General features: G+C 45.8%; 1 protein-coding gene and 1 long non-coding RNA gene across 2 annotated transcripts in view; both read left to right on the top strand.

The window, feature by feature from the left end:
* The window catches only part of KCNQ3 (potassium voltage-gated channel subfamily Q member 3), a 364,542-nt gene that overhangs the window by 120,230 nt on the left and 219,587 nt on the right, over positions 1-24,725 (top strand). The window lies entirely within an intron of this gene.
* Positions 4,498-18,725, top strand: LOC129042284 (uncharacterized). The gene is made up of 3 exons (XR_010127298.1): positions 4,498-4,709; positions 13,203-13,363; positions 16,791-18,725. It is a non-coding gene; the product is annotated as an uncharacterized LOC129042284 (long non-coding RNA).

Raw genomic sequence — 24,725 nt, 5'->3', positions numbered from 1 at the left:
ACGAGGTGATGTCCAAGGGAGACTTGAGGAAAGAGGAGGGACCAGAGATGTCAGAGGGGCCTGGAAGCACAGCTAGCAGCTCTTGTCGTGAGTCTGAGGTCTCTGCCAGGAGGGGCTTTAATCAAGGGCTGGGCTGGAGGTGGCGCCTCCTTCAAGAGCCTCTGGGAGGTTGAAAGTGCATTCCTTCACTCATTCCACCAGAGGTTCCTGAACCCCTCCTATGTGCCTGGCTCTGTTCCTGTGCTGGGCAATAGCAGGGGAGAAAATGAAGCCTCGGCCCCCATAAGGCTCACATTCTGGTGAGAGGAGATGGGTCATCAACAAAAAAGCCAAATCTCTTAGGTCGAGTGCAGATAAGTGCGAGGAAGCAAAATAAAGAGGGATGAGAGATAGGGTGAAGGGGGCATAGAAGAAAGGGCTCTGCAGGTATCTAGACAGAGTTGCTTGGCTGACTTCAAGAACAGCTGGGAAGCCAGCCCAGGGGGACCAACATAAGCAATGGGGAGGAGAGACAGGGAGGCCCTGAGGGACTGGACTGCTGGAGATTTGCAGTCCGTGGCAAGAGTTGTCATTTTGTGGTTGACACCCTAAGCAAGGGAGTTTGGTCATTGACCTAGCTGTGCTGTAGAGTCCTAAAATCTGAGGCCATATTGGATAGTTGTAACTGGGAGAAGCAAGAACCAGAAGTCAAGGGTAGATGGCATCAGGGGAAGTGGGGTGCCCAGGTTCAAGCCTGAGAAACTAAATCTGTATCAGATCCAAGGGGCCAGTGCAGGCATGGAGATGCAGATGAAGTCAGAAGCTGAGGAAACACTAGCAGGAAGTAGTGGGTGGGAGCCAGGAGAAAAGTTGGCAGATGTGGCGGTGCATGGGCCTGGGCTTCCTGAGAAAGGGGTCTTATTCACCTGCCAGGCAAGTGCCTTGACCTGGGTATGCCTGGAAAACAAAATTAATTGAATGAATACAAAGGTGCTTTGTAAACGCCATCAAATTATTTGTTGTGCTAATGTCATCATTACTAGTTTCTCTAATAACCAATGACACAATTAGGAAGCACTAACTGAACTTTCACCTTGTCACACAATCCACAGCTGGATTTGCCCCAAGGACTCTCTTTCTGGAGTGTGTAAGCAGATTCAATTGGTAGCCAGCCCTCTTTGTGATGCAGAAATCCAGCCGTGTTCAAGAGGCATCATAACATGGTGCAGTGAAGGTGTCCCTGATGGCTTGACCCAAGCAGAGGAGCTTAAGAGGAAACAGACCTCTTCCCTGGAGCAACCAGCAGGACACAGTGAGCACCCTGATAGGGCTTCAGGAATGGTAAGCCTATGAGAGAGAAGGAGCAAGGAGCCTCATGCCAACCCATGCACCAACAATGCTGGGAAATTGGCAAGTGTTTAGATACAAAACGTAGACTGCAGCAAGACACCCCTGATCTGAATCAAACATGAAACATTTCTCCCTCTTAGATTTAAACTGAGTGAGGATTTTCCTGTTTTTCAAATGGCAGGTAATTTGGTTGGGTATCCCACTACTGTTAAACTGTCAAGTTATGTGATGCTTCATCATTGTATTTGACCCTCCCAATTATACTGTACTGTTCCCAATAGACAGATTAGGAAATGAGGGTATGGAGAGGTCAAGTATGGGGCCAAGGTGAAGAAGTAACAAGCATAATGAGTGTTAATGCAGATAATTCTTTAGTGAGAGTATTGGAGGCAGAATTCCAGCAATGGAGAGGGATGGTTCCCAGACTCATTGTATTCCCTCATCCTCAAGCTGATGGGGTTGGGTTGTGTTTCTTATGCACTACCCTTCTGAACCATTATGTAGGCCAGGGATCCTTGGACATTAGGGACTCACAGTCCCTTTTGAGAATGCATTGAAAGTATTGAGTCCTTATTCAACGACAGTGTACGTCCACACAAATTCATATATAATCTCAGAGGTTCATACCCATCCCACAAGCATGTCTGTGGACCCCCTGATATTGCCCATATTTGAATTCCACGTGGATGTCCCCAGCACTTGGTGGGGATCATCCATTCTTTTTGAACAACCCCAGTCATGGTGGCAAGCTTCCTGCCTCCTCACCTTTGGAGAGCTCTGGGATATTATTTTTTTCTGAATCAAACACATATATTTGTAATGTTCAGCTTCATCAGAGTTTGGTGATGATTATAGAATTCTTGAGTTGGAAGAAGCCAAAGTCATGTCTCAGCTAACATTACCCAATGAGCCTTCTTTGGTAGACTTCTTCCTGTAGATATTCTGTGGCTGAATGGATCAGGGCATTGTTGACTTAAACAGAGACTAAAGGAATTCTCTGTAGAGCCACAGTGACTCCCAGAGGAGGTCTAAGGCATCTCCCAAACCCATTAGGCCTCAAAATATGTTCTTTAGAGGCATCTGGCAGTGCTAGGACTTCTCAGAAAATGCTGCAGGAAACTCTAATTCAGCTCCTCCCCCTTCTTCATTCTAAAGTGGAAGAAGCTGAGGCCTTGAAGGGAGAAGCTTTCTGGAGTCATCCATTCATTTACTCAGCCAACTTTCACTGAATATCTCCTTTATGGATGGCCCTGAAGTTAGATTAGAACTTTATCCCTGACCTTAAAGAAGCTCCTTTTTTGTGAGGACACCAACACTTACACAAATTACAATGCAACTCGGTAAGTATACTCACAAGGGAGCAAATTCCCTGGAAGAAATGTTTCAGCTGGGCTGTCGAGGATGGGATGGAGTTTGATGGATGGGAATGAAACTAAATGGTGTTCCAGACAGAGCTCTTTGTGCCAGAGCACGAAGGCCTTTAGGGGAGGACATGAGTAAGGAATGGCAGGTGACTCATTGGAGTGCAAGGGGAAGATTCTGATTGCAGGAGGAGCAGCCAAAGGTTGAGATGGACCAGTGGAGTGGGGGGTTCCATGGAGAAGGGTTTTAGACTTGTCTTGTAGTCCTGTGGGTTTTGAGCAAGGAAGACAGTCTTAGGAAGATCACAGAAGCAACAGCTCAGAGACTGGCACACAGGCTGGCACAAAGACTGTGACTTTGGAGATCTGGACAACATGGAGTGATGAGTTTAGGGCTGCAGCTGCCTGTGGTGCCCATGTCTCCTGCACTCATCCCATATCTCCTTTTGGCTAGGACTGGCTGGGGCAGCTCAGACTTGCAGACTGACTTCACATGGCTGTGTGCAGGCAAACTCATTCCACAAGTGCAGGGCAGAGAGCGACCCTGGTGCCAGCACAATCATTGTCTGAGGAGACATGGATAAATGTGCCAGTCTTTTGCCTTTTGTGCAGACAATTATGGAAGATTTCTCAGTATCTCATGTGGTCTCAGGAGAATTGAGCCCCTGTTCTCCACAGCACACCCTCACATTGACGCACCTCTCTGCCTGTCTTCCTCTATCGGCTCACTTCTTCACTCTTGCTTCTTTGAATTACCTTCCAAAGGAACCACTCCCAGCCCTTTTATTGGGTTCTGCTTTTGGGGAAGCCCAAGCTAAGATAGGGGCATTATTTTTGTTTTATGTCAAATGAATCTAATGCCACAGGGTCTGACTGGGTGAGTAACGTAGTATTCTCTGGCTCATTTAGAAAGGGATGATCATCTTCAAGATGTTTTTGGTCCTCCCTGGGCAAGTGACTCAACTTCCAGAATTCCAAGGCCTTTAGTTTTTTGTTGTTGTTGTTGTTGTTGTAAATAAAATAGTTTTAGATTTACTATAGTCTTTCCTGAGCCATGTGACTATAAAACCTCAAGTCTGGCACATATTTTAAAAGACGTCTAATCCAATTCACAACTCATATTGAAATTGCCCCTGTAGCATTTCTGTCATGTAGTCATCACTCTCTGTTTTTTATCTCTTTGATGGGGATCTCACTACTTTCCAGATAGACCATCCCATTCCTGGGCCATCACTCAACAAAATCAACTCAATGAATATTTATTTAGCATCCACTAAGTGCCAGGTGCTGGAGTTTTTGAGATGGGCATTAATCACAGTCCCTTTCCCTCTGGGTTGTAAAGCAATTAAGAAACAGCACAACAGTTAGATGGGGTCTTGTAGATGCCAGCTTTGTTGCCGATAATTATACATCAGGAAATGGGGCTCCCTCCTGAGCTCAAGAGCTTCCTGATATTCTGTTTCCAAGAGTAGAGTGTGTGTCATTCCTGAGGGGAAAGATGAGTCTGCAGAGTGGACACACATCCAGCCACTCTATGGAGGCTTGAGGTCTACCTGACAGCTCTTATATCCAGAGGGCCCAGAGCCTCAAAGTAGGAAGATACTTGAATGTGTGGTCTTAAAAACATCATTCCTGCTTCGTAGAGTAATGGGCATCAAAGCTGTCACACTGCTGCCATCTCATCTTTTCAGTCAGTCCCTCCTGTCCTGCCGCAGTCCAGCTTTCTTCCCAGCACATTTTTCTTGTAGAAACTTGGCTTCGAATGAACACTTATATTTCTTCTGTGATGGCTGAAGGTGAGCAGCCTGCGAGCAGTGGTGTGTCTCCTGCTACTTTCTGAATAACAAGGAACTAATATTCATGGAGACTTCGCTCAGTGCCTGGCTCTGTGCTGAGAGTCTCAGGAGATCCACCAATGGCCCTGTGATTGTCAACATTTTTATAGATGAGAAAACTGAGGCTCAGAGAAGTAGCATGCTTATCTGACTTATCACCTTCATGAACCGCATCCACACTCAGGTGAGCCTGCCCTCAAAGCCATGTTTACCTGACTTCTTGGCGTCAAAATGATGTTTGCCTTTTGTTATTTGACTCTCCCCGAGTAAAAGGACCATTGGAGAATCCATGCAATCTTTGGAGTTTCTGAAGGCAAATTCTGAAGGATCAGGTAGTTGAGGGACTCTGGTGGGTGAATATATCTCAGAGGTCCAGTAAGCCTAGACTCCGTGGTTGTAAGTGATAAAGTCTGTGTTTTCCCAAGACTAGGCACAAAGGGGACTATATGAGCTCATGTCAGCTGACCATGTGATGGGCAGGTTCAAGAGAAACCAGGGGAACACTCAGATCCCACCAGCATTCCCTTTCTCATCCCTTTTTCTCTTTGCTTGCCAGCTTTATTTTTTTAGACCAGCTTCCCTGAGGGCAGGGAAACACGATTGCTACCAGACTGAAACTCACCTTCTGATTGTTTTGGGCTCTTCCTCTTCAACTCTCATCAATTTCCAGGAAAGGGTCCTGATTGGCAGACTTAGGGTTACTTGTCAATCCCTGGACCAATCACTGTGACAGAGAGTGAACTATTCTGATTGGCTCAGCTTGGGTCAGGGGCCTCTCCCTGGACAGATAACGGAGGGACAGCTTCTCTTGGACTGGAGGACTCCTTCAGTCATCAGGGTGGCTGTGATGGTGCTGGGGTGGAGGGAAGGCACAGAGGCCCTGGACAGCATCTTAGGGCATCTTAGGCTCTACTAGATGTGTGATCCTTGCTCACCACTGATTAACAAATAGCCTTGAGGTGTTTTTATAGCAGTAATTTATGCGCATTGAGCCTACAGCTCTGCATTAAGGTAAAGGAAAGCATCCTAAATCCTGACCTCAATCTGGTCTAGAGGTGCTTTGTGACATTTTCATAAATAGATAAGCTCTTAGTCAACTAGCATAAAGAACAAGGAACATTTCTCTCTTTCCCTAGAGGTTTTTTGCTGATATGAGGACTGTTATAGAACTGGCCCTGTTGCTGACTGCTTTCTGGGGCTATATCCTTGGGGCGGTCGCAAAGACAATGCCAGGGTGATGATCTAGGAAGGCTGCTGGGATGCTGAACCCATGTCCCACAAACCCATCCCCAGGCCCGGTGGCTGTATACTGAGGACTGTAAAGAGCAGAGGCTACCAGGTAGTATTGGGGGTGCCCCACTGACTCCACAAGCCCAGCAGTACAGGAAATAAGAGACTGGCCAGGAATTCAGCCTCCAGAGGAGGAGATCCAAGATCTATATGGCAGAATGGCTCTCAGTCCAGAGCAAGACCAAGCTGTCATCTCATGGAAGGTAGGAACATATTGGAGGCGATAATTTGCCCATCAGAAGTAGCATTGGCCCACCACGGAAGTATGGATATGGGGAGTCTGAGAAGCAGGCGGGAAGTGTCCTCTGAGCATTGTTCAGGGGAGATGGTGTGCTGACCCCAGAATACTACCTGCCTGGTTTTAGTGGCTCTGTATCCTTGAAATGGAAATGAAAATGTCAGGCTTGCTAGAAGTTCAGTCCCATGAAACACTCAGATAATATAACTGATGCCCCCTGTTTTGATTCCTTTCTTACCAAGCCAATTTCTAATTACAGGTGATCTGCAGGGATAAACTGGCCTATGGAAGTATTGTCTGATATCGTTGGCCATTGTTCTCACTATATAGTAATCAGTTAGGATGCTAGTGTATTTATGTATCAGTTTAGTTAACGTGAGTCTACCTATGGGGGTGGAGACCCTGAAAATAAATGATTCACTAATGGTGAATTCCATCCCATGAGAGCACACAGCAGCCAGCTGCCTCTCCTGCAGATATCTGTCTTAGCTTTTCTTCAAACACATGGGGGTTCTGTGAGTGGTCAGCACAAGGTGGGCACTAGGAGGGAAATCAGACAAGCTCCTACATTTCACAGAAGGTTCACTGTTCAAGCTCCCGTTTGGTCAAAGCGCTGGGCCGGGTGCTATATTCCTGCTCTGTGTGTTCCCCACAGTACCTGGCTCAGGGCTTCTTTCCCTTTTTAGTAGGGAACACACACTCATGACCACAAACAAGGCTCTAGTCACCTTCATCTGCAGCCGTTGTAGAGCTTACAGTGTTCTCTCTTGCCTATGACCTCATCTTGTTGCTACAAAAATCCAAAGTTTTTGTTTGTTTGTTTGTTTTGAGGCAGAGTCTTGCTTTGTCACCTAGGCTGGAGTGCAGTGGCGTGATCTCGGCTCACTGCAACATCCACCTCACAGGCTCAAGTGATTCTCCTGCCTCAGCCTCCCGAGTAGCTGAGATTACAGCTGTGTGCCACCACGCCCAGCTAATTTTTGTATTTTTAGTAGAGCCAGGGTTTCACTATGTTAGCCAGGCTGGTTTCGAACTCCTGACCTCAGATGATCCGCCCGCCTCAGCCGCCCAAAGAAAAAACCAAAGTTTTTGAAAGCAAGTATTGTTTAATCAAATTACAGATGAGAAAATGAGACCGTAAGTGATTAGCAGGTTTGCACAAAGTCCCTCTTCAGTGAAAGAGCCAAAGTTTGAACAGACATTTGTTCAACTTCCCAGTTTTGACCTTTTCCATGTGCCCAATGGTTGTCCTTAGCTGTCGATCAATATTTTTTTTCTGATGATCCTTCTGCCCGAAATTCCCCTCCCTTCCCCTTCCTTCCCTTCCTCTCCCTTCTTTTCCCCCTCTGCCTCCTCCCAGGTCTGCCAGTTAAAATCCTACTATTTTTGGCAGAGAGCTGGGAGTGGGAGGGTGTGGAGTTTCACTCTTGTTGCCCAGGCTGGAGTACAGTGGCGCAATCTCGGCTCACTGCAACCGCTGCCTCCCAGGTTTAAGCGATTCTCCTGCCTCAGCCTCCGGAGTAGCTAGGATTACAGGCGCCCACCACCATGCCTGGCTCATTTTTTGTGTTTTTAGTAGAGACAGTGTTTCGCCATGTTGGGCAGGCTGGTCTCAAATTCCTGACCTCATGATCCGCCTGCCTCGACCTCCCAAAGTGCTGGGATTAAAATCCTACTTCGTGTGCTTCACTCTCATGCCATCCCTTCCATGAATCCAAACCAGCCTTCCTGGGACTTATTCCTAGTGTGGAACTGGGGTCAGGGCAGCGTGCCGTGAGCACCAACCCTCTTTCCCCATACTGTCCCAAAGACAGAAAATAACCCTAACTATAGGAACCACCATCAACTGTCAAAAACTCATGAAATCAGCTATGAAAATCATGACACATGAGTCACTGAGTATTTTTGCCACAACAGTGTTAAAATAGCGTAATCTCCATAAAAAATGAAAAATAAAATCAAAGAAAAAGGATGAGCCCTTTGGCATAACTGTTGCTATCACTTACTTGCGCCACCTTGTGGTCCGATCTATCACCCCCAGAGCTAAGGAACACCTCCCTGCAAGCATTATGGTGCCAGGGTGCCCACAGGCAACCTCTGACTTAGCCCTCACATGAGCCCCGGGCAGTGAGTTTCCTAAGCGAGTCCTGCTCTGTGTTCCTGAACTCGCCAGAGCTTTCCAGCATTAGCATTGTTGACATTTCTGGTCAGGTGAGTCTTTGTTGTAGGAGTCTTGGTCCTGTGCATTGTAGAATGTTTAGCAGCATCCTTGCCCACTAGACGATAGCAGCACCCCACCCACCTGTGACAACCAAAACCATTTCCAGGCATCGCTGAATGCTCCTTGGGGGGTCAAGATTATTCCTTTGTCCCCTATTTCTGCTCCTAACACCCTGCCGCTGGTGAGAACCACTGTCTTACAGCACTGCTTGGATGTAAAACCCAGATCAGCTGCTTTCTTCTCTGTAACTTTAGGTAAGTTACATAATCTCTCTGAGCTTCCTCGTCTAAACGTGGGTTGAAAACAGTGCCACCCTCACAATGCATGGGATTTTTATTAGGATTAATTGAGTTAATTCATAAAACGAGCCCAAACCATGGCTTGGCAAATGGTATGTTCTGCACACTTGTGAGCTATAATGCCGACTCTAAGATTACTGACTTCCTTCTCTGCTGAGAGGGGTGCAGTGGGGGTCTTTTGAAGTCACCCCAGATGGAACTGAAGAAACTGAGACTTAGAGAGCAGAAGCGATTTGCCCACTGTCAGCTGGCAGGTCCAGAATTTAAATTCACATCTGTTGGAACCCAAAGTGATTTTCTTATCCCTATAGCCAGTGCCTCTCAGGGAAAGAAGCAAAACTGAGTCAAGGAGCCTGCCTCTGGTTCAGTGGGTGGGATGCTTCTCAAGCCACAGCCTAAGGACAGTCACCTGCTTCCAAGTGGTCATAGTGCCACCCACGGGAAGGGCAAAGCTCCCTCACCTGTACCCTGAGTTGTGCAGCCTGAGCTGTAGCAGATGACCCTCATGGTCATCCATTGGGAGGGCCTACTTCCAGCCCCACAGCCACTACGGAGGAGGGAACGCCTATATTTGAAGGCTTCTAGGGTCTCTGGTAGTGAGCCCCCTCCGTGGGCTTCATTGGGCTCACTAAGGGGTGAGCCCATCAGTCTCTGAGTGAGGTTGACTTTCGTAGAAATTAGAGATTTCTAATCTCTAATTGGGGCAGAGGTGGGGGAGATTGCTTTCCATTTGGATTTGTTCACCACAATATCCCCAGGGATATAATTTTTGATTGAGTAAATTTAAGAAAGGAAGAAGGGGAACGGTCTTTGTGGTCACACAGAAACCAGTTCAGCCCTGGATCTAACACTGGCTAAGCTCTATGATCTCTGGCAATTTATGTCTATGAGTCTCAGTTTCCTCATCTGAACAATGGGAATAATCCATCCCAGCCTTGGGGATTGAGGATTGGACATAAATGGGATCATTTGTGTTACTGTAACCTAGAGAATGCTTAGTGCTTGGCAGATATTCAAGTTGCATTAATGGGATCTGTCACTGTGGAGGAAGCAGAAATGTGTGAGAGTGGAGGTGTGGGGAAGGGAAGGGGTGGTGAGGGAGGCCAGGCCCCTAGTTATTAGTGGTGGGGTGTGAGTAGGTCAGGTGGGTGAAGCGTCCCTCCCTTTAGTTTGAGGCCAACCCCTGAGCTTCCTGTCATTAGCCACGTGAATAGACTTGCTCTGTTAAAAAAAAAAAAAAAATTCTTCTTTCTTGAGTTTTCAATTTTAAGTTCTAATAAAAAAAAATAGGACTTAGAATTCCAGAAGAGAAGGCTGGTAGAATTGCGTGGGCACTTGGGGTGAGGGTTTGGTAACATTTCCTCCATGGCCACCTAAACCAATACCAGGTAGTGTTTGTCTAAGACTCACGTGCGTGAGGAATTCTGACTGACCACCCTAGATGCCCTAGACTGTTTCTCAGGAAGGGAAGAACAAGGAAAAGGAGATGGTGTACTCGGAGGTTCTCCCAGGAAAGAGCCCCGCTTGCCTGGTTGGCAGGATCCTTAGTAGGATGTTGTGGTGCCCACCCTTACTGGGATGAGCAGATGCAGTGGCCCCTGCTTTGGCATCAGTGCCATCTGGGTGCTCATTGGCTAGGTGATTACAACAGGTAGCTTGGCCTCGGTGGACTTCAGGATCTTATCTGTAAACCCTTCTGTTCCTGGGATGTTAGGAAGACCAGAACAAAGGGAAGCTGAAACATTGGCAGTGGCACCAGCTAGGGCGAGTTAGAGCAAAGTACAGCCAGCATCCCCAGGGCTGAAGCCCCTAGCCCCTCCCCACCAGGAATCTGAAACCCTGACATTTTCTCTTGGAAGGAACTTGTTTGCAAAGGGATGATTGGGTCTGTGTGTCAACCTGTGCAGATATTACACGTTCTGAACTCTTCATTGTCTGCAAGGTGTATCCAGACTACCAACAATGTTTGTGTTCATCTCACTAAGTGTGCCATTTGGGAGTGGGGAGGCACCTTACACTTCAGTATCATTTCACAGGTCCAAAGTAATGTTCACTGCTCCTTTTCACTCTCAAAAGAGGCTCCATTTAAATGATTCATTACATATTTCCCCATTCATGAAGCATGATCTCGCTTCATGCAGAGTAAGAATTCCAGCTACGCTCTTACTAGTGGTGTAGCCTTCAGTGTGTCATTTCACCTCTGAGTACATCAGTCAGCTGTTATCACAAAAATGCTGTGTAACAAGCTGTCCCCAATTGTCAGCAGCTCAAAACAACCTTTTATTCTCCTAGATCTGCAGGTTGGCTTGGGTGGTTCTGCTGATCCTGGCTGGGCTTGCTCACATGCTTTCAGGAAGAATATAGCTGCTTAAACAAGGCTGGGCTTGGCTGGATGGCTTTGCTTTCACCTGCAGGTCTGCTCTGCAGGTCTCCTGGGCTGGATCTGTTCCATATGTGGAGTAATTAGGGCATGTTCTTTCAGGGCTTGGTAGAGGTGTAAAAGGGGAAACCCAAATGCGTATGCATATCCCAAGCCCCTGCTTACATCACATCTGCTAACATCTTATAATATTTTATTAGTCAAAAGCAAGTCACATGACAAGTCCAGATTGAAGGAACAGGGAAGTCCACTTTGTCAGTGATGAATCACCAAGTACAGCAGACTTCTTTCTGCCTTCTCTTTCTGTTCTTCCCCCCTGTCATCTGTAAAGTAAGGAAAAATACAGCGTATCTCTCATCTGTGCTTCTGATTTTGTGGGTTGTTCCATTCCATTTGGAAGTCGCTCGTTAGATACTAGTTTAGTGTAAAGTAAATCTGTCTTCATGATCTCCCCATTAAAGTGGAATAGAAACCAGGCAACTTAGCCACACATGCTGCCTGAGTTGTTGACTTGCTGTGTGACCTTGGGTAGGCCACTTCACCTCTCTGAGCATCAGGGACCTGGATGAGTCGCTTCCAGCTCTGACAATCTGCATTACTATGACAAGCTCCCAGGGCGGAAGTGTGGAAGGGCTCTCCAGGACCATCTAGCTCAGCCTCTTGCTTTTACAGGTGAGGAAACCAAGGCTGTTGGAAACAGACTCAGTTCAACTTGGCTTTTCTGAAACAGATTATTCTGGTGAATATTAATAGCTTCTCGTAGCTAGTGATAGGTGGGCCCTGAGGGTACAGGTGGGAGACTATCTGTTTCCTCCCCAGAATCTTGTGTGCACATGGTATGTTACAGTGAAAGCAAGTTTAGGACTAAATTCTGCCAAAATGTGGACATTCACTACCACATATGTGAAAAGCAAGGCAAAGGAATGAACAGTATTGCAAACTATTTACTAGCTTAGAAAGTCAAGAAAGAGTCACTTTCAGGTGAACATGATGATCTTTTGAGGCAAGACTGCCTGGTTAGTGTTCAATTAGATGACAGAGCCCTCTGTGAAGAGGAGAGAAGGTGGATCTGCCAGCCTCTGCACCTATGGAATATGGTAGCCACTAGCCACATGCTGCTGCTTGTGTTGAAACTAATTTAAATGGAATACAATTAAAATTTTAGTTTATGCACATTACAAGTGTTCTACAGCCTGAGGTGGCCAGTGACACCATAGTGGTGCACAGATGTAGGATGCTTCTCCCATCACAGAAAGTTCTGTTGGACAGTGCCCCACTGGATTTCCCATGCAGCAGAGAAACCCTCAGTTACAGGGCTTGCCAGATTCTAATGTAAATACTATTTATTTCACCCATGAAAAATTATCTCTAACAGCCCTTATCCAAGTCCAGCAAACCGTCTGTTGCAAATTTACACAGATATTTTAAGGGCTAAGTAACCACCTCTGAAGGTGCTGATTCCAAATTAGGGCAGTTCATATCCTGGCTTACAATCCTGGCAGCATTTTTTTTTTTTCATTAGCAGCTGCAGATAGTAATTCACTTCTCCTAGGGTGGGACTTAGCGTTAACTTGTAGGAGCAGATCACAGTCTTCATAATGAAGAATTTCAATTATAAATTACAATGTAGGAAATGCAATAGAGACTCAGGGAAGTGTCCAACTCTTCCCTGCCTTGGAGCATCCTCAAGTTCTGTTCCCCTTATCTGGAATAGTGGGTTTTCCTCTTTTTTTTTTTTTTTTTTAGACGGAGTCTCGCTCTGTCGCCTAGGCTGGAGTGCAGTGGCGCGGTCTCGGCTCACTGCAAGCTCTGCCTCCCAGGTTCATGCCATTCTTCTGCCTCAGCCTCCCAGGTAGCTGGGACTACAGGCGCCCACCACCACGCCTGGCCAATTGTTTGTATTTTTAGTAGAGATGGGGTTTCACTGTGTTAGCCAGGATGGTCTCGATCTCCTGATCTCGTGATCTGCCCGCCTCGGCCTCCCAAAGTGCTGGGATTACAGGCGTGAGCCACTGCGCCTGGCCGATTTTCCTCTTTTTACCTGGATAACTTTTATCTAATATTTTCTATCTCGGTTTAAAGAGTAGTTATTTAAAACAAGATCTTCTTTGATGGGTTATGTAAGTTAGGTTGCTGCTGCCCTTTGCTCTGAGGGGCCTGTCCTTTCACCTCACAGCATTTGTCACCATTTGCATTGTGTATTGCCTTAAGTATTTATATATACCCTTTTTTACTCCCTCCCCCACTAGCAAATAATTCCACAAGGTCAAAGAACACAACTGTGTTGTTCACTATTGTATTCCAAGAATGGGAGCATTAGCAAAGAGCAAAGTGAGCAAATGCAGTGTTATAGGATAATCACCATCATCATTACTGTCATCATCGCCATCGCATCATCATGCCTGGAAAGGTAAGAATGGGTACTTTCCAGGCCATTGAAATACTTGATGAGTAAAGAGAGGGCCAGGGACTTGGCAGGAATTCCACTGGCAAAGTCAGGATTAGAATCAACGGCTATTCATTCTTGGGTGATTTGTTTACCATAACTTATTTCTGAGAACCACAGTCTCCAGAGGCAGAAGGTATCCTTAAAAATATCCAGCCCAGGGGTACCGACTCAGACATCTACAGGGGCCAGGCAGGTATCCTACCTGCGTGAATCAGCCCACACAAGACAATAGAGGATGATGGCAAAACTACCAGCATCTTCACCTGGAAGGAGTTCCATTCAATGCCGTCAAAACAAGATTAGGGCCCTGGACTGCTGCCCTCCACTTTAGCCTAGTCTGTACTACATTCTCCCTCCCCAGTGTCTCCAGAAGCTTTGCGAGCTTCTCTTCCTCACAAAACAGCCGTTTTGTATTTGGGGCAGCTCTACCATCAGCAAGTCCTCTGAGGAGTGCACACTAGAGGGAACAGCTGTGAGGTGAGACTTCCTGTTCTCCCCTCCCAGACTCTGTCCTGCAGGTTAAACAAGTCTGGTAGGAGACCCTGTGGCTTTGGGGTACCAGTTTACCTTCCAGCCTGGGACTCCTGGGAGATTTGTCCAGGCAAACATGAAGGACTTTGCTCAGAGTTTCCAGAGTTGAAGCATTAGTTGCAGCTCAAATATAGTAAGCATCTATATTCCCTCATTAGACTTGCAGAAGAGGGCAAAGAAATGGCAAGGCAAGCTTTTAGCTGTGATGGAGAGTGGTGGAGAGGGCTCTAGTATTTCCTTGTTCTGACAGCATCATCTCCCTATCACCAGAGGCTTTTCAGAGGACTGCTGAGTCATCCCGACCTTTGGAAATGCTCCCGCCTCCGCCTCTCTAGGCTCCAGCTCACCTCAAAGAGGCTGGCATTTTCTCAGAGTGAAGTGGCACTTGCATGAGCAGAGGCAGAAGAAATGTAGCCAGAGAAAACCAGTGTGGAAATGCCAATCTGCCTTTTTTGGAACCTGACAGCCCAAACAGGGTGCCCACATGTGGCTTCAAGTTCCAGACCCACTTGTAGAGTAGCCCATATGAGCCCTCTGGGAAGAGAAGAAAGGGAAAAGTGATGGTCATGCCCTGACATAGCATCACTGCCATCAGCATCCTCAATCACCATCATTGTCACCATACCATTATTATCACCATCATCATCATCGTCATCTTGTCATCACCATTATGACCATTCCATCATCACCATCACCATCATGACCTTTTCATCATCATCACATCATCATCATTGTCATCATCACCATCCCATCATAATACTCATCCCATTATCACCATTCCATCATCGTCACATCATCATCATCATGTTATCACCATTAAGTCATCATCATCATCACCAGCATTCCATCCTCCTCACCTTCATCACCATTTCATCATTATCATCATCATTATCAGTCATCATCATCATTATCTCATCATCATTGTTAATGTAGCTGTAGTCTTCTACATGACATATAAGAACTATTTACTGAGCTCTTATTATGTGCACAGCTCTGTGATAATCATCATATTCCCCACTACCCTCCAAGACTTGCATTTCAGAGATAGGGGTAATGAGACTGAGAATGCTTTAAACAATGGGCAGAAAAACATTCCCCAGTTGGAAAGTATCAAGACAGTATTCAAACCAGATGTTGCCTTCCTCCGAAGTATGTGCTCTCACTGTATATGGAATTGTTCTTTCATACTTTATTGCAACTGTACTCGAGGAATTATTTGTGTGGTGGCTGTCTTCCTGATCTGGTGTTGGTATCATGGTTGAAGCTCATCTTGTTCACTGCATCCCCAGTGCCTCATGCAGGCCTTGACGAGTAGGTGCTCACTACGTACTAGTTGCTTGAGTACATTCCTGGACCATCACTCTGCCTCAGTTTTATGTATCAAGGTTCCAAATGTATTTCACCTTCATTGCACTTTTTAAATCCTAAGGCAGATCTAAGGAAGGCAGGATGGGTGTGGGTGGTTCCATTTGATAAATGAGAGAAAGTAAGTGATGAATGTAGCTACTCCGTGACTTAACCAGACCACCAATCTTAATTTCTGACCTGTGGATCAATGTTATTCTAAATTTCATCAGGGTGATAAATTCTAGTGTCCTGAGGGCCCCAGAGGAGCAAGGATTCACTTAAAATCCCTCAGCAAGTTAGGGCCACCAATCTGTGCCCCTGGATCAGCCCATTACACGGGAGCATGCTCTAGTGAAACTGTACCATTGATCACATGGAGCTGAAAGTTGCTGGCAAGGCTGACCTTGAGAGACTGGTCACTATCTCAGCTCTTTGTCCTCTCCTTTGGGTTACTTCACATCCTTTGTCTTTTGACACCTTCTCTCCGCCTTCTCCCAAGCTTCTGGAAACTGCTTCTGGTAAGTTGCCCCACGCAAAGCACCCAGCCCCCTCCTCTCTAGGTAACTCCACCACCTGGTTCCTCTCCAGTCTCCGTTACTCCTTCTGCACTGGCCTCGACCTTACCTGTTGCCTTCACCTAACTGTCCCCACCAGCTTTCTATACCCTGAACCTGTAGCCTATGTTGTGATCTCTCCCAGGAATATAAACAAAGCTACTTGCCATATTTTCTTTGCCTAGGCGCTGAAGATACAACTTCTGATTCCACCGTGATGAGTGTATGACTCTGGCCATGTTTCTTTACTCCTCCAGGCCTCAGTTTCCTCATCTGCACAGTGGAGATCATAATTACACCACTTCATAGGTTTTTCTTGAGGAGTCAGAGTTAATACATAGCAAGTGCTCAGAACAGTGCTCGGCACTTAGAACAAACTCACTAAATGTCTGTCTTATTCCGGTCTAATAAGTAGAGGCAAAGGGGAAGGAAGGCATGCAGTTTCCTCAAATGGCACCTGGTAGATAGCCTCCCAGTAGACACGTGCACAGATTTAGATTTGGCAATGTCTTTGAATAGGATGCATTTATAAAATTACTGGGAAAGGTGTTAAATGTGTAGTAAATGCAAGGGCTGTTTATACATTTATATTACTAGAGAATAGGGTACTGACCCTATAATACTCTGTAAGTTGTGGAGATTTCCTTGCAACCGGGATATAATCAGATGAGATCACAGTGTATTATGGGAGAATCCCATTTCCTCCTTAGATATCTCCCATAATATGCTTGTGCACTTACTCAGATCATGCCTCCAAAGAAGCCTGGATTTCTCACCAAAGGCACCTGCATGCAGAGGCCAATTATTGCCCAGCAACAGGCTCTATTTAAACACAAAGAACATGTGCCACTTATCTGAATATCTTTCATCTGTTCAGCCACAGTCTTAAAATTGGAAAAAGGAGTAGTAACTTGGCTTCAAATCTCATTTCATTTCCTGTCTTCTTCATTGAGCAGATTTGGCACAGATATGCCCTACATTTCAGGGTGGTAAAGAAAATATGGAACTGAAGACTGCACACTGTAGAAACTGGACGAGCCACAAGCAAAGCCACCCAGGACACCAGGTGGAGGTCTCCACAAGCATGCCACCTCCAGCTTGGGAAATCAGGGAGTGAGTATCTCTTGGGTGGTAGGAGTAGCTGGAAAACAAACCTCTCATTGGAAGGTCCCTAAAGAAGCCACCAGCAGCACCTTGATGGTGGCCCTCCTTCTGCCTTGCTGAACTGACCATGATGCCTAAGCCCAGATGGCCTTTGATGAGACAGCTGGAGCCTTGGGGTTGACTGCTGTGAGTTTAGCAAGATTCTGTCTTCTCCAGCCTCTGCCAGCTTTGGGTACACAGGTCAAATTCAATTTTCATAAGCACTTATGGAGGCTTCCTTGGGTATTTCCCCAGCTTGGTGCTTGGGACACAGAAAGATTAGGCCTGGGCACTGGTTTCAACCTCTTGTGCAAGGTATGAACACAGATAAATATAATACAGGCAGTGTCATGTAGACACCATGGGAAGGGTATAAACAAAGATGTGTCTTCCATGTGCCTGGCACAGGGTCTGGAACACAGTGTACTCTCAATAAAACTGTAATAAAGAATGAATAAGTGACATGGTGAGTGCATGGATGAAATGGAGTAAGCAAACAAATCCATTGAACACTGTGATTCACCATAAGGGTAGCAGATGCTTCAAGAATGAAGAGGTGAGCAGTCCCAGCAGTCCTTACACTATGTTCGGTGTTAGAGCAGGGTTGGATCGAAGCACTGTGTGCTGTGGATTCAGTGCACTTGGACAGAGGCATCAGCTTGCAGGAAAGCTCACAATGCCCAGCACATTAGCCTTGAAGAAGTGGCCCTATGCTTTCTTTGACATGCCTGTAAGAACAAAGACCACGTGTGTAAGAAAATGTGTTTATAGTGCTGTAGATGATGGGGGAGAATACAAGCCATATCTCATGATGAAGAACTACACATAATCTATGCCCAGGTTATTCAGTGATGTTTAGATGTTTATGACTATACATACTTCAGAACTATTGAAACACATTTATTGTATAAGTTTGAAACTGTAGTCCAGCAGTTACAAACTCAAATGCCTACAGGGATTAGCAAGTATTTCAAATGAAAGGCATGACTAGGGCAGGACAATAGGAAGTAGTGAGGCTTGCAGGAAACTGGCAAACTCTAGTTTCTCTAAAGAGAGCAACTACTGCTTCTGCTAGCTGATGCTGAGTAGGGATGATAATTTATCAGGTCTTATTTTTCACAAGAGGGGGAATCTGGATTTTTCTGTTAACTTTCTCCATTTCTATCATACCTTGTCAACCCAACAAAACACATCCATAGGCCAAATTTTGCCCGTGGGCTGCCTGTTGGCCACCTTTACCTTACTTATTGCCCTTTTTACTCTGGCACCGCACCTGACAAGGCGCGAATTTGGGAAATTTGATGGTTGTTTGGGTAATGAGAATGGGGATGATGCTCCTTAAAAAAAAAAAAAAGAAAAAAGAAATCAATGGATGGGGACAGAGTTGGATTTCAGGGGGAGGGGAAGGTGAAGACATGGTGCCTTTTAAAGGAGATATGATGGTGAAAGAAAGAGAGAGGGTCATGGTTTGGGTTTGAGCTAGAGGCAATCAAATGAGTTTAGGGAGTGTTAGAGAGATGGTAAGAGATCATCATCCTCCATCCGCATTTACAGAAAACTGACCATGAGCAACATGGTGGACATGAGTGGACATGAGATTGGGAAGGGGACAGGGCAATGATTGATGGATCAATACCCAGTGGAACTAAGAGGTTACTGCCAAGGACACATGGAGAGAGTTTTGCTTAACAAGCAGAAAGAACACTTCTCCAAGTCTGAAAAGAGGAGGAATAGGAAGAAAGAGCTGTGTGGACAAATGGGGATGTTTCTGTGCATGCAAAATTATCCCCTTTATTAGAGAAAATACAATGACTCATGAGTTATTTTTGCTGGGTAAAAACTGCATGGATGCCTGAGAGTTTTGTATAGGCGATTATCAGGTTGATTAGAGGTGGATGTGCTCTGAATGTCTCTTTTTTCCACAGGTTTCTAAGATTAGAGAGATAGTAAGCTGGTAGCTGACACAGAACCTTAACCTCTTCAAGTTCACCAGTGATTAGATAGGTTTATGACAGAGAAACCAGGTCTGGATTAAGCCCACAGTGGAATGGACAGTTGTGCATGTTTTCATTATTTCTTTGTTTATTCAGTTATTCACTTATTTTTCACTGACTCATTCATTTGTTCAGTTATCAAATTGCACTGCTAGGAACCAAGGGACGAGAAGGCACTCACAGATGGAAGGGCCATAAGACCTACATGTATATGATTGTGATGCAAGGTAGAACGTCCATGGGTGTGGCAAGAGTGAGCAAGATGAAGAGCTCAGAAGTGAAGAGGAGAAGGCCCAGAAAGGGGACATTTGACTAGAACCTCTTGAGACGGAGAAAACGTGCCTTCAGCTGCACGGATGAAACTCCTTATCTAACTTTAAGATTGAAACAGATTGAACATGACAGCTCTCTAATAGATACCTCTTCCGCTGAGGTTTGTGAATGACTCCTGCCTGCGGGGTAGTCACGCACTAATGCTGAACTCAAGAGGAGACCTCTTCCTCAGTGTTTGACGCTTTGGCTTCTGGCTGGCATAGTTTTCTGTTCCTCTCTTTGCTCCTGTTAGACCAGAACTGTCCAGTAGAACTTTCTTTGATGATGGAAATACTCCATATCTCTACTATCCAATATTGTAGCCACTAACCACATGTGACTATTGAGCGCTTGAAATGTCTTTACTGTGACTGAGGAACCAAACTTTAAATGTGATTTAGCTGCAATTCATTTGAATTTAGATGAATGATCACATGTAGCTAGTGACAACTATATCAGAGAACTCCTTGAGGGATCCAGCTCAGTTCCTAGCTCTCAGTACGTGCTCAATATAGGTGTGATGAAGGAAACTACTTTTTACTACTTAAAATCTAGGCTGCTCTTTAAGAAGAATGAATTTCTTTTTTTATTTTATTTTGCTTTAAGTTCTGGGATACAGGTACAGAACGTCCAGGTTTGTTACATAGGTATACATGCGTCATGGTGGTTTTCTGTACGTATCAACCCGTCATCTAGGTGTTAAGCCCCACTTGCATTAGCTATTTGTCCTAACGCATCCTCCCCTTGCCTCCACCCCCCACCACCCCCCAGTAGGCCCTGGTGTGTGATGTTCCCTCCTTGTGTCCACGTGTTCTCATTGTTCAACTCCCACTTATGAGTGAGAACATGCAGTGTTTGGTTTTCTGTTCTTATGTTAGTTTGCTGAGAATGATGGCTTCCAGCTTCATCCATGTCCCTGTGAAGGGAATGAACTCATTCTTTTTTATGGCTGCATAGTATTCCATGGTGTATATGTGCCACATTTTCTTTATCCATTCTATTATTGATGGGCATTTGGGTTGGTTCCAAGTCTTTGCTATTGTAAATAGTCCTGCAATAAACATGTGTGCATGCGTCCTTATAGTAGAATGATTTATAATCCTTTGAGCATACAACCAGTAATGGGATGGCTGGGTCAAATAGTATTGGTGGTACTAGATCCTTGAGGAATCGCCATACTGTCTTCCACGATGGTTGAACTAATTTACACTCCTACCAAAAGTGTAAAAGCATTCCTATTTCTCCACAGCCTTGCCAGCATCTGTTGTTTCCTGACTTTTTAATAATTGCCATTCTAACTGGCGTGAGATGGTATCTCATTGTGGTTTTGATTTGCATTTCTCTAATGACCAGTGATGACTTCAGCTGCATGGATGAAACTCCTTATCTAACTTTTTGATGAGTTTTTTTTTTTTTATGTTTGTTGCCCGCACTCAGAAGAGTAAATTTCTTTACAGAGAAGGCCTTTGTGTTGCTGGATGTCCTCATAGGTTTGGGTTTATATGTCTTCCAATAAAAGCTACCCCATCTCTATTCCCAGGGTCTGGGTATCGCCAGGATTCCAGGCTTTGGGGAATGGGGGAAGCTAATCTTTCTAATACTGTCAGAAAAATATGGACTTCATAGTGTTGGCAAAGCACTGGGAGGCATAAACAGAGTGCAGGCAGGATACAGGGGTTATTTGCTTGTCATATAAGCCCTCTCCAGGCTGGCATGCAGTGGTGCGATCTCGGCTAACTCCAACCTCTGCCTCCTTGGTTCAAGCAATACTCGTGCCTCAGCTGGGATTACAGGCATCCACCACCATGCCCAGCTAATTTTTAAAATATTTTTAGTAGAAATGGGGTTTCACCCCTGCCCCATCTTAAGGATCCAAACTCATAAAATGTTTAGTGTGAATGCATTTTTTTTTTTAAGAAACTAGTGAAGAAGCTGACCATGGTACCTGGTGGTAAAGAGCAAAACAAAGACTCCACCCAGCAGGAAGTCTTGGGGATGCAGGGGTGTCTGAGTGAACTCTTTGCATTCCTAGGCATTTGGAATTGGCAGAGGACAAACTTGTAAAATTTAGATTGTTGAAGGGTGAGGGGGGTCCTCTAGATTGCCCAGTTCGAGTTGGTGGAATGAATGAATAAATGAGTAATGGATTAATGAACAGAAGAAGTTAAAAAGGATGTACAACATAGATTCTTATTTTTAACAAAACTCATTACTTCTTATCTGGAAGGGCCCTGCTCCTGGCTCTGTTCCAGCCCTCAATTTGTTCAGAGGAGTTGCCTCAGGCCCAGAGAGGGGAATAGACTGACCTGAGGCCACACAGCTACCTGATTAATGGTAGAACAAGAGCTGGAGCCCAGGACCCTCAATTCCAATTCCCATGCCATCTTATCCCAAGAACTTTTGTAATGCGAGAAGGGGAAGTTTTCAGTATGCATACAACTTTAATGGTTTTGCCCTGTGGTCTCTCTTCATTCTCAACACTGGTTTCTCCTGAGGTTTCATGAGACCAAGCCAGCTGACCTCCCTCTCCCCCTGACTCACGTTATACAAGCCCCATTAAGAGAAGGCTCACTGAGGAGGTGATGGAGGTCTTGGAGTTCACATATCCATGAGGTCTCAACATCCCTTCTTTCTGAACCATTGCTTACTGGGAAGACCAGTTTCCTGCCTGACTATTTTCTGCCAGAAGCAGCTCAATTTTTTTCTGTGTCAACATCTCCTCAGCAAGAAGGGGCATTTGCTAACAAACAACCGGTGTGTTCCTGAGAGCACAGATGGGAATTCTGGACTGGCAGGCGCCATTTGAGGGTGACGCTACTGAGTGTTCTCACACCCTCGGCTTCCCTCTGAACACCACTGTCAAACCACCAGCTTCCAAAGAGCCATGATCAAAACAACAGTGATGATATTGAAATGAACAGCACGTATGTGTCAGGCACTCTTCTAAGTGCTATCATACAGTAATAATTACTTATCCTTTGACCCTCTGAGGTCAGTACCACAATCACCCCCATTTTATTATCCCTCAAAGAGGACATGGAGCTTATCCAAGCTCACACAGGTAGGAAACGGCAAAGCTGGGATTTAAATCCCAATGGTTGGACTCCTGGGTCTGGGATCCCAGCCACTCCCCTGTGCAGGAGGACCACTGGGAAGTCAGACCTGGGTGTCTAATTTCAGTTCTGCCTTTACACACTAATGTGTGACCTTGGGCCATGCCTAAGCCTCCTCACCTCCAAGGTCCTCCTAGGCATGCTAATACTCTCACAGGGTCATTGTGAGAATTAAAATGGATGATATCTACAAAGTGCTCCCCAGTGTACTCTACCCAGCACGCCGAAGGCACTCAATAAATCCGAAAAGAAAGGAAATTATAGAAGCCATTTGTTTCTCCAAACCTTTGACCATCTGAGATTTGCCCCTAAATTTTCCCTCTTACCCGGCCCATCCCTATGTAGCCCCAAGATGGTTCCTATCTTTGCTATGTTGAACTGATTTGGAAAAATATTTAGATGATAAGAATATCATGTGCATTTATGATGTTCCTCTCTTGGCAAGTGGTTTGCAAAGCTCATTTCTATACTGCCAGACTTCAAAGTTCAGTCTTATGGCACAGAATCAACCCACAAAACGTTTTTGGGGCAATATGCGTTGAATATTTATTATATGCCAGGCATGGGCCTAGGCACATTGATTTTTATCCTCACATTGAGGGCAAATGCATTTTCATGTAGCAATGGTGTGTGCATGGTGATTTCCAAACTGCAAGGTCAGCAGATTTGGGGGGGTCTGAGGAGTCTTTTATACCTGTGAATGCCATGTCTGTATGAGTCCCAAACAGTTAATCGAGAGTGAGCACTATAAACTACTGCTGGGAAGAATTATATGACACTGCAAGGGGCAGGGGGACTTGGCTAGACAGAGAGGAGGTGGTTGATGCAATGTTTAGACATGTGGATCCCAAAGGCAGGGTTCCTGGCTTCAGATCCCCATTATTCATCTTACGGGCCTTTTAACACCGCTGTGCCTTTTACTGTTTATGGTCACCTACTGTTTGTCTGGAGCTCCATGAATATTATCCTCCAACCCCGCCTCTCCCATCCTGCAGGTACTTTCTACAGAAGAGGACACAGAAACCCTAAGAGAGTAAGGCACTACAGTGGGCCTTGTGTTTGGATGTGGGATAGAGCCACCATTTGAAAGTGGATCTCTGACTTTGAAGGTATTAGGTGGTGTGTGGCCCACTGACCCGGGAGGGTTCCACAGATGTGGAGGTGGAGACACAGCTGGGGGCCATGCTGATAGTGCAGGGGAGGTCCCTGTGACTTGCCTCTGGAAACCCTGCTGGCATTGGTTGGGGTAGGTCCCAAAGTGCCCAGCCCTAGACCCTGCCCTATGAGAATGCACAGTCAGGTGGGAGAGGCAAGAAAACAGGATGGCAGCTCAGGTGTGGGACTGTGATGGTGAGAACACAGATTACTTTCCCACTGCTGCTGAAGCCAGCTCAGCTCCCTTCTACACTTGAGTTATGCTGGAGAAGGAGCCTCTTCTCTACAAATTAGTCTCTTGGAGCTGCAGAAGGAAGGAAGACAAGGCTCCAGCACAAGGGCCTCCTGGTGTTTATCATGTTAGACATCACAGGCAGGTGCAGGAGTCCTTCAGGCGAATAAATGGAACCACTAGTGGAGAGGAGGAAAAAGTAACCTACAAAAAGAGGTGACACAGAACAAGGAGGAAGTAGATTCTTTTCCCCAACTTTGCTTCTTCCACCCCTTCCCCCGACAGCACACCCCATAGCCTGATACAGGCTTTTCTGAAAATCACTAACTCTTGGATCATTTTACAAAACTCTTGGATGGTTTCTCTGATTTTGAATTTGGATTCTCTTTTGAAATTGCCTTTTTTCAGTTGTAAGGAATGAAAGCTTTGAATGAAAAGGAAGGAGACCTGACATCCCCAACCTTTGCTGGGCTCTGTCAGCCTGTACCGTCACCCTCTAATTCCTCTGTCAGACCAAGAACCCCCAGGGTGAGTAGCTAGGCAGTTATCACACTCTGGCCTGTCACAAGCACCTAGTGAATACTTATTACAAAGTGAGGGGGATAGAGTTGCAGAGTAGATAGTGAGACTGGAGAGAAGTTGGGGACCATCATGGAAAGCCTTGGGTGCAAGATAATGGGCAGTCATTGAAAAATGTCTAAGATGGGCTGGGTGCGGTGGCTCATGCCTGTAATCCCAGCACTTTGGAAGGCTGAGGCAGGCGGATCACGATGACAAGAGATCGAGACCAGCCTGGCCACTGTGGTGAAACCCCATCTCTACTAAAAATACAAAAATTAGCTGGGCATGGTGGCACACACCTGTAGTCCTAGCTACTTGGGAGGCTGAGGCAGGAGAATCACTTGAACCTGGGAGGCGGAGGTTGCAGTGAGCTGAGATCAC

This window comes from Pongo pygmaeus, chromosome 7, assembly GCF_028885625.2.
Source record: "Pongo pygmaeus isolate AG05252 chromosome 7, NHGRI_mPonPyg2-v2.0_pri, whole genome shotgun sequence".
NCBI lineage: Eukaryota > Metazoa > Chordata > Mammalia > Primates > Hominidae > Pongo > Pongo pygmaeus.
Note: the sequence above shows the minus strand (reverse complement) of the source record. Positions and strands in the feature narration are given on the sequence as shown.